Source organism: Orycteropus afer, unplaced genomic scaffold (assembly GCF_000298275.1).
Source record: "Orycteropus afer afer isolate SDZICR_OR568_19922 unplaced genomic scaffold, OryAfe1.0 scaffold00095, whole genome shotgun sequence".
NCBI classification, from domain to species: Eukaryota; Metazoa; Chordata; class Mammalia; order Tubulidentata; family Orycteropodidae; genus Orycteropus; species Orycteropus afer.
In genome coordinates this window covers 5134076-5144044 of record NW_006921682.1, presented here as the reverse complement: position 1 = coordinate 5144044, position 9969 = coordinate 5134076, and positions in this window count along the sequence as shown.

Here is a 9969-nt window from a genome sequence, read left to right as displayed (position 1 = left end):
AATTTGTCCTGGAAAAGCATCCAAAATGTTCCTTGGAAGTAAGAATATCCAGACTTCCTCTCACCAACTTTGGTCATGTTGTCAGAAGGGACTAATCCCTGAGGAAGGATATCATGCTTGGTAAAGTGGAGGGTCTGTGAAAAAAAGGAAGGCTCTCAATGAGATGGATTGACAGAGTGGCTGCAACAATGGGCTCAGCTATATCAAGTATTGTGAGGCTGGCCCAGGACCGGGCAGCGTTTTGTTCTGTTGTAAAAAGGGTCGCTATGAATCAGTGCGGTCGCAATGGCACCTAACAACAACAATAGTTTAAGGGTGATGAAAATGACTTCAAGGAACAGGGAGGGGAGGATAGTTGAGCTGACAAATTAAAAAAAAAAAAAAAATACAATAAAAAAAAAAAACAGTGCCATTGAGTCAATTCTAACTCAAAGAGATCCCCTTTGGTTTTCCAAGGCAGTAAATTTTTATGGAAGTAGATTGCCCAGTCTTCCTTCCATGGAGTGGCTGGTGGGTTTGAACCACCAACCTTCTGGTTAGGAGTCAAATGCCTTAGGCACCTCCAGAGCTCCTTCCAAATACAATATTAGCATATTAATATAACAACTTAATGTTGAGGCTATTGAGGCTATTGTTATCCTCCTGCTTAGGGATGAATAAACTGAGGCAAAAGGGAAGTTAAGTCACTTCTTCAAGAGAGAAAAGAGACACAGAAACAGGCTGAACTATTAGGTATGTCTATGAAGCAGGGAGTGTACCCAAGACCATGTGTAAGTTGGCAGACAATGGTCCTATAAGTATATTTGTATGATCTGTAAGAATTCCCAAGTGTATAGTAGAGCTGACAAAGGGCAAGGTTGTAGTCACTTCTTGGTCACAGCCAGCTACCCAGAGTGACCGAGTAGTTGAACCGGTGGACTTGGGATCATAGTCACAGGGGACATCAACCTCACTTGGCATAACATACATACCTAGCAACTGGTACCCCATGCTTTCTGCAGCCTAGATGACTATGAGACCATAAGAACTAGATGGTGCCTGGCTACCACTGTCATCCACTTGGAAGGGGATCTATGTAGGAGATCTGGGATAGAGAAGGGAAAACAATGTGGAACAAAACTCAAAATCATTTGGCAAAAAAAAAAAGCAGGGGGACCAGGTTTGCTGGTCCGATAGAGCCTGGTGGAACAACTGAGACTATGGCTCCTAGCTGCCCTTCCGGTCTGGAATTGAACCCACACCTGTGGCTCCCAGCCAAACAAAAGACAGGCATATGAGTTGAACATTTACCTGAGGTAGATATACTCCTAGGAGAGAACAATCATTGGAGAAAAAAGGGCTGTTTATGCACAAGGAGACAGCTCAGGGGACAGGAGTGCATGGAGGGATGGACACAGGGAAGAGGTAACTATTGGGAGGAAGTGGGAGGGGAGCTGTTGTATTGGGGTAAATTGTGGTCAATGTCATGAGACAAAGTATGTGTGAACTGCTGTATGGAAAGTGAATTTTCTCTGTAAATTTTCACCCAAATCACAATTAAAAAAAAAAAAAAGCAAAAAAGAGAGAGAATGAGAATATACTTGAGAAGGGGAGCAGAAGTGTAAGGGAAGAGAGAAGAGATAGTCCCCTTTTTATCACCCTGCTTACTTGTAAGGCAAGTCAATTTATATAATCTTCCTTTGAGATTCAAATTAGATTGTAACTATCACTTGTAAGTAGAGTCACCCTCTGTAACATAGAATACTGGATCCCTCTCTCTATCCACACTATATTTCCTCCAGGAAAACACAAATGAACAAACAAGCCAGTTGCCACGGAGTAGATTCCAACTCATGGCAGCCCCATGTGTGTCATAGCAGGACTGTGTTCCATAGCATTTTCAACAGCAGAGTTTTCAGAAGTAGATCACCAGGCTTGCTTTCTCTGGGTGAACTATAACCTCTAATCTTTTGATTAGCAGCTGAGCTTGTTAAACGTTTGTACTACTCAGGAACCTCTTCCCTAGAAATTGGACCCTACCTTTTAGCTGTACACATTGCCAGCTGGAATAAAAGAGTACATTACCTATTCTTAGAGCTACGTGAAACCATGAGGCTCAGTTCAATGAGGTGTAAGTAGGATTTTTGAATGAAGCTTCTGGGAAAATCTCACTGAGAGAGATGATTGTTGGGAGAGATGCAGTTTGACTTTTTACTTTTTCTCCTTCTGGCTCGAAATAAGGACTTGGTGGGGGATCTTTTATGTCATGAGGTGAGTTGGAGGAAGAAAGCCACTGCTTAAATGTGAGTAGAATGATAGCAGGGGCTTGGGCCCCTGATGACCTGCAGGTCCCATTTCAGCCTGGGGCTGCTTCTCTCTGGATTTAATTTAATATGAGAGAGAAATGCAGTTATATGATGCTGCTGTTTTCTGCCATCAAATCAATTCTGACCGATAGCAACCTTGTGGGATGGAATAGAACTGCCCCCATGTGGTTTCCAAAGCCTTAATCTTTACAGAAGGACACTGCCACATCTTTTTTCCCAGGGAACAGCTAGTGGGATTGAACCACCAAACTTTTGGTTAGCGGCCTTGTGCTAACAACTGTGCAACTTTATGTATCTATTTTCCAATTAAATGAGTTGTTGCTGAGTTGTTTCCAACTCATGATGACCTCACGTGTTACTTACAGACTAAAACTGTCCATAGTGTGTTTTTGTTGGCTGTGATCCTTACTAACGCAGATCACTAGACCTTTCTTCTGCAGTACCACTGAGTTAGAACAGTCAACCTCTAGGTTAAATGCAAACTGTGCCACCCAGGGATCTAGTCTTAATTGTTGTACTCTTTTAATAAGCGAAGTTTAGAAACCCACTGGCAATGAAATTATTCACTGGGCTATAGAAGACTGACTTAAAAGGTAGGTATAATTAAGGGCCACAACAACAACAAACCTGAGTTAAGGGCCTGGGGAATCCTTTGGGCTATGGATTTGTTGGTTCTTTGCTAGGGTGGCATAATGCCTGAGGCATTTAACTTCTAAGTACAAGGCTAGCAGTTCAAACTCATCAACCACTCTGCAGAAGGAAGACTGGGAAATCTACTTCCCTAGAGATACCTCCTCAGAAACCCAAGGAGGGGTCACTATGAGTTGGAATTGACTCGACAGCAGTGAGTTTGTTTTTCGGTTTTTGGTTGCTAGGATAGTTTAGTTCTCCAGTTCAGGGTGTCCCAATAGAAGGTGGGGATCAACATTTTTCATGGAACTAATTGCTTTTGCAATTTAAGTATCTTGCTGGACAACTGAGGAGCTCTGGTAGCATAGTGCCTAGGGCACTTGACTGCTAACCAGAAGGCTGGCAGTTCAAACCCACCAGCCACTGCTTGGAAGGAAGGTTGGGCAATCTACTTCTATAGTTATACTGATTCAGAAATCCAATGAGGGGTTGCTATGAGTGGGGTCCAACTCGACGGTACATAACAACAACAACAACAACTATATAACTGGTATTGTGTTCTTAGCGTTACGGATATTTTATGTGTAAATAAGTGAACAATCAGTGTAGCATAGTTTCTTCCTGATATTTGGACAGTCTTAATACTAACTGCTACAAACATGCAGGACATTTGTCATTGAAGAGTTATGGTCATTCAGTCAGACTTCCCTCATGGTACCTACCCCACAGTAATTGGGAGAAAATGGGCTTTTATATTTTTTCCATTGAAGTGATCCTTTCCTTTCTCTTTACAAAATAATGGAGAGTTTAGTATGAATTTTAATAAGTTAATAATAGTAATACTTTTGCATAATCAGTTGGACAAGATAAATACAACAGCACTGTTCAAATGCCTTATATAAAAGTCTGAGTTTCTGTACTGTGATTTTTTGATGCTAAATTATCAAGGAATTGCTCTGAAGGCCAGCTATCATAAATATCATTTCTCTTTGCTAACACTTGAGTAGGCTTCCTAGGCAGATTTCATTCACCAAAAAGATAAATTATTTCTGCCTCCATTTTTTTTTCTGTTATCTCTCTCCTCCTCTTTTTGTTTTATTTGTTTTCTGTTTAAAGGATGTCCTCTATTGCTTCATTAAACATAATCATAACATTCCCAAAAAGACCTGACAATGTTGGGAGCCAGTTGTAAAGAAATTTTTCTTCGTAGGGTGGCCTACATTTGAAATACTAAGGGTCCCATGCAACATGTAACGTCCAGTCAGTCAAATTAGTCTTCACTCAGAGTTTAAAGGAATAAGGTGATGACTCAGAGGAATGTCTGTAAACAGTAGGAAACTGAATTTTAAAAGCTTAAAAATACACAATAGTACAAATCTAAAACATTTGAGGCTATGGAGGCTGCTTCTGCAAGATGACGAAGGTCCAAAGCTTCTATGAGTTGACAGATATTTTTGAAGGACTCTTGCAGATGTGTTAGATATGATTCAATTAAAATATATATATAATGTTAAAAATACGTGTACCAAAACATTGCTAATTGATCACTTTTTACATGTATAATCTAGTGACCTTGATTATGTTCATCATGTCCAATCACATTGTATATGATGTGTATTTATGACATTATGTAATACATGTGTTTGTTCCATAGAATTTCTTTGGCAAACCACTTCAGTCAGTAATTTTTGGTGCATGTTTGTCTTTGTGAAATAACCATTGCTTTTTGCTGTTTGGTTACCTGCTTCAATACGTTTAATGCTCTTTGATGACAATTGACTGAACTGGCACCTGTGAAAGTAACTATAGTTGATTTAGTTACATTAAAGGGTCAAAATTATAGCTGCATAGACCTAAGGTCACGACAGAACCAAAAAGCTGTGGGCACAAATCTTCCTTTCATGCTCTGCTGGGTCCAATAATCCCTGGAGGCTCAGGTCTCTGATTGCATTTCCAGATGGTCTCCTCTGGTGTAAACACCACTCTTGCTCTGTTCAACAGCATCAGCTGCCCTGATAGAAAGCAAAACACCAGGACAGAGTAGCTCTGGGAATTACATAGTGGGTGGCACCTGTTGCCAGTTTTTGACCTCTCCCACATGACTCCCTCTTCTTATTTTCAATTTACTCCTTTGCCTTTGTATTTGTAGGTCAAATTCTAGTTTCTCAGCGCAAAGTCAGCTTCAACAATGCCCTTCTCTATCCACATACATTTTTGTAATTAGTGCCTGGATTTCCTGGCAATCTTAATATGAATCCTAGTATGTACTAGTCAGTAGGGTTCACATATTCATTTATTCAACAAATAGCTATTGACTGTCAGTCATTTATTCAACAAGTACTTACTGAATGTCTACTTAAGCAGCAGACCCTGTGCTAGTTACTGGAGCTAAAAAGATGAGCAAAGAGAGACCGGTTCCTTTGAACAGTTTTCTTGTCTTCTTTTATGCTTTCCAGCTAACTCCTCCTGCCTTTGGAAATCCATGGAAAGAAAGCTCACCTCCTTCACAAAGAGTTATCTGATTAACCTCTCTTAGCTTGGAACAATCTGTCTTTCTAGTCTTTTCTTAACACATACATAAGTAATCTTTTGTAGCCTTATTATCTATATATCTTTCACATAAACATGTTTAATTTTTCATGGTCTTGTGTTGTATTTTCACTCAATGGGAAACTTCTTGAGAGAGATTACAGTGCTTTTGGCACTTTCATGTTTACTTTTCATTTTCACTAATGCATTGCTGGAACTTGCACCTTTTGTAAACTTGGTGAATGTATTCATTGGATAACAGTTTTTTTTTTTTTTTTTTTTTTTGCATCTACAGTATTCCAGTCTACAAATAAATATCATCGTTATGGCAACTAGGCATTATGTGTCATTGAGGAGTTATGCATTGACAGACTATTCTATTGAAATACAGTACTACAATTTTTTTTTATTTTTCTAACTTGCCCCCCCATTGCAAATGTCTTAAAGGTCCAGCTTAAATTCTGAATCTGCATATTTTCATATTTGTTTATTTAAAAGGCAATGAAAGTGCTCTCTGAAGGACATTTGATAAGGTGGAAACCACTGTAGTCCTATAATCAGCTTATGGCTGTGTATAATGGAACCTCATTGGGGCTTTAGGGTAGTCCTTGCATGTTTTTTTGACTCTACGAGGAGCCTACTTCCCTCTAGAAATGATCCTTTATGTTTCATATGGATTGGCCAGACTGCATGGTCACAAGGACAAGGTGGGTTGGCCATGAAAGCCAGATGGGGAAGCATGAATGGGGATGACTGATCCATTCATAATCTGACTGGATGGATATCTTCTGTTCTCACTAGATACTGGGAAGGTGTGTTTGGGTTCATCTCACTTCAAATCTGATAGATAAAAAACTTTTCTCTCTGGCAGTTAAGGAATCCTGGTGGCACAACCATTAAATGGTTGGCTTCTAACATTACAATTGGTGGTTTGTACCCGCTCAGCTGCTCAATGGGAGGAAGACCTAGAGTTCTGCTTCCTTAAAGATTACAGCCAAGAAAAAAACCTATGGGACAATTCTACTCTATAACACTGTACTCACAATGAGTTGGAATCAACTCAATGGCAACTGACAAGAACAACTCTGGTAGTTTGAGCTTTCTCAGGCATTTCTGCTTCATAAAAAAAATAGCATAGCAGCCAGTCTTTGCCAGCCATAAACCACCTTCAGATAAGATGATGAAAATGTTATCATAACATTCTACCCAGTTAATTATGATAAGTTTTTGTTAGGAGTCATCAAGTTCGTTCCAACTCATCGACTCCCTATGTTCAACAGAATGAAAACTTCCCACAATGGCATCCTCACAGTTGTTGCCATGTTTGAGCCCATTGTTGCAACCACTATGGCAATCAATCCTGTTGGTGATCTTCTTTTTCATTGACCCTCTACTTTACCAAGTATGAAGTCCTTCTCCAGGTATTGGTCCCTTTTGATAACATGTCCACAGTATGTGAGACAAAGTTTCCCATCCTCACTTCTAAGGAGCCTTCTGGCTGTGCATCTTCCAAGGCAGCTTTGTCCATTCTCCTGAAAGTCCATGGTGTATTCAATATTCTTTGCCAATGCCATGATTCAAAGACATCAATTCTTCTTCAGTCTTCCTTATTCATTGTCCAGCTTTTGCTTGTATATGAGGGGATTGAAAATACCATAGGTTGGGTCAGGCAAATCTTAGTCCTCAAAGTGATATCTTTGCTTTTAAAAACTTTGAATAACTCCTTTGCACCAGATTTGCCCAATGCAGTGTGTCATCTGATTTCTTGACTGCCTGCTGCTTCCATGGACTTTGATTGTGGATCCAAGTCAAGTGAAATCCTTGACAACTTGAATCTTTTCTATGTTTATCATGATATTGCCTGTTGGTCCAGTTGTGAGGATTTTTGTTTTCTTTATGTTGAGCTTTTACCATTCTGAAGGCTATAGTCTTTGATCTTCATCTGTAAGTGCTTCAAGTCCTCTTCTCTTGAAGTAAGCAAAGTTGTATCATCTGCATATCACAGGTTATTAATAATCTTCAGCCAATCCTGGTGATGATGAGTGGATACAAAAATAATAACAATAAATAAATAAAAGCAAATAAAACTTAAAAAGTGATTTCTAAGACAAAGAAGAAAAAGATTGCTTGCCAGGTCCGTATTTAGTCATTATATATATTTTTTTGAACCAAAGTGTGTTTATATTTTCTCTTTAGTCTTTTGAAAATACTTCCTAAAAGAAGCTAAGATCAATTAGAAAAATTTCAATTACAAGTTACAGATGATATCAACTTGATTTAACCAACAAAGATATTGATGAAATCATGGAGTAGGGCTGCCTTCAAATCCAACACTGGGGTTAAGACCTGGTTTCCCTCACTCTGTTTCAATCCAGTTCTTTGACATTAGCTCTTTTTTCAGCAGATTTTGTCCTCATACTCACAAGTGGCCATCAGCATCTCATTTCTTCTTCAAATACACCAGTGAAGAATAGATTTCTTTCCCTAATCTTTGAAAAAACTTTTGGGCTACAATCTGATAGGCATTTTAAGTCACATGAGGTTGTTGCCACTGAGGTTTTTTTTTTTTTTTTCCTTTTTTTATTGTTGTTGTCAGGTGCCTTCAAGTCAGCTCCAATTCATAGCAACTCTCTGTGCAAGAGGATAAAACACTGCCCAGTCTTGCACCATCCTCACAATACTTACTGTACTTGAGCCCATCATTGCAGCCACTGTGTCAATCCATCTTGTTGAGAGTCTTCCCCTTTTTTACTGACCCTTCTTTTTACCAAACATGATATCCTTCTCCAAGGAATGGTCCGTTCTGAGAACATGACCAAAGTAGGTGAGATGAAGTCTGGGCATTAACACTTCAAAGGAGCATTCTGGCTACGCTTCTTCCAGCACAAATTTGTTCGTTCTTCTGGTAGTCCATGATATATTCAGTATTCTTCACAGACATCATAATCCAAAGTCATCAATTGTTTTGTGGTCTTCCTTATTCATTGTCCAGCTTTCACATGCATATGAGGTGGTTGAAAATACCATGACTCTGGTAAGGCACACCTTAGTTTTCAAAGTAACATCTTTGTTCTTTAGCACTTTAAAGAAATATTTTGCAGAACATTTGCCCAGTGCAATAGGACATCTGATTTTTTGACTGCTTCCATGGGTGGTTACGGTGGATCCAAGTAAAATGAAATCTTGACAACTTCAGTTTTTTTCTCCATTTATCATGATGCTGCTTATTGGTCCAGTTGTGAGGATTTTTGTTTTCTCTATGTTGAAGTGTAATCCATACTGCAGAGTGTAGTCTTTCATTTTCTTCAGTAAGTGCTTCAAGTCATCTTCACTTTCAGCAAGCAAAGTTGTGTCACTTGCATATAACAGGTTGTTGATGAGTCTTCCTCCAATCCTTATACCGCATTCTTCTTCATGTAGTCCAGCTTCTCAGATTATTTGCTTAGTATATAGACTGAATAAGTATGATGAAAGGATACAATGCTGATGCACAACCTTCCTGACTTTAAACCATGCAGTATTCTCTTGTTCTGTTCAAACGACTTTCTCTTGGTCTTTGTACAGGTTCTGCATGACTACAATAAAGGATTCTGGAATTCCTTCCCATTCTTTGAAATGTTATCCATAATTTGTTATGATCCACACATATGGCTTATGCCTTTGCATAATCAATAAAACATAAGTAAACATCGTTCTGGTATTCTTTGCTTTCAGGCAAGATCCATCTGACATCATCAATAATAGTCCTCATTTCATGTTGTCTTCTGAATCCAGTTTGCATTTCTGGAAGTTCCTGGTCAATATACTGCTGCAACCATTTTTGAATTATCTTCAGCAAAATTTTACCTGCATATGATATTAATACTACTATTCAATCATTTCCACATTCTGTTTGATCACCTTTCTTTGGAACAGGCACAAATATGGTTCTCTTCCAGTCAGTTGGCCAGGTAGCTGGCCACTGAGGTTAATGGTAGGATTAACTGGTTAGTTGAAGCCTCAACATCAGACTCTAGCACCTTCACTCCCTTTTACAGCTAGAGCTTAAGTTGTTGTTGTTGTTGTTGTTTTTTGCCATCGAGTCGGCCCCGACTCATAGCGACCCCAAGTTAGGTCCACTGAATTACTTACACTGTATGGGGATTAGGTAGATACTTAAATAACTATTTGGATATTGTTACTAAAATAAACAAACTGAATACTGAACAATAAAAAATTATCAAATGTCCTCTTCAAGGTTTCATTTTTTCAGACTGTACAATTTGTACATTATTCTAAAGGTGTTTGAGCTTTCTGTAGGAATTATGGAAAACAGCTTTTTACTATATTCAGAATTTCATCAAACTTCACAGAGCTCTCAAGATAGATGTGGAACAACCTTAAAATTTCTGAGCAGTAATTGATTTATCATTACAATAGTCATAGCATGGGAAACCTTGCCTGTTAATGACAAGAAGAAACATCTGGAACTAGTGACAGGGTTAATTTTGGCCTTTTTTTTTTT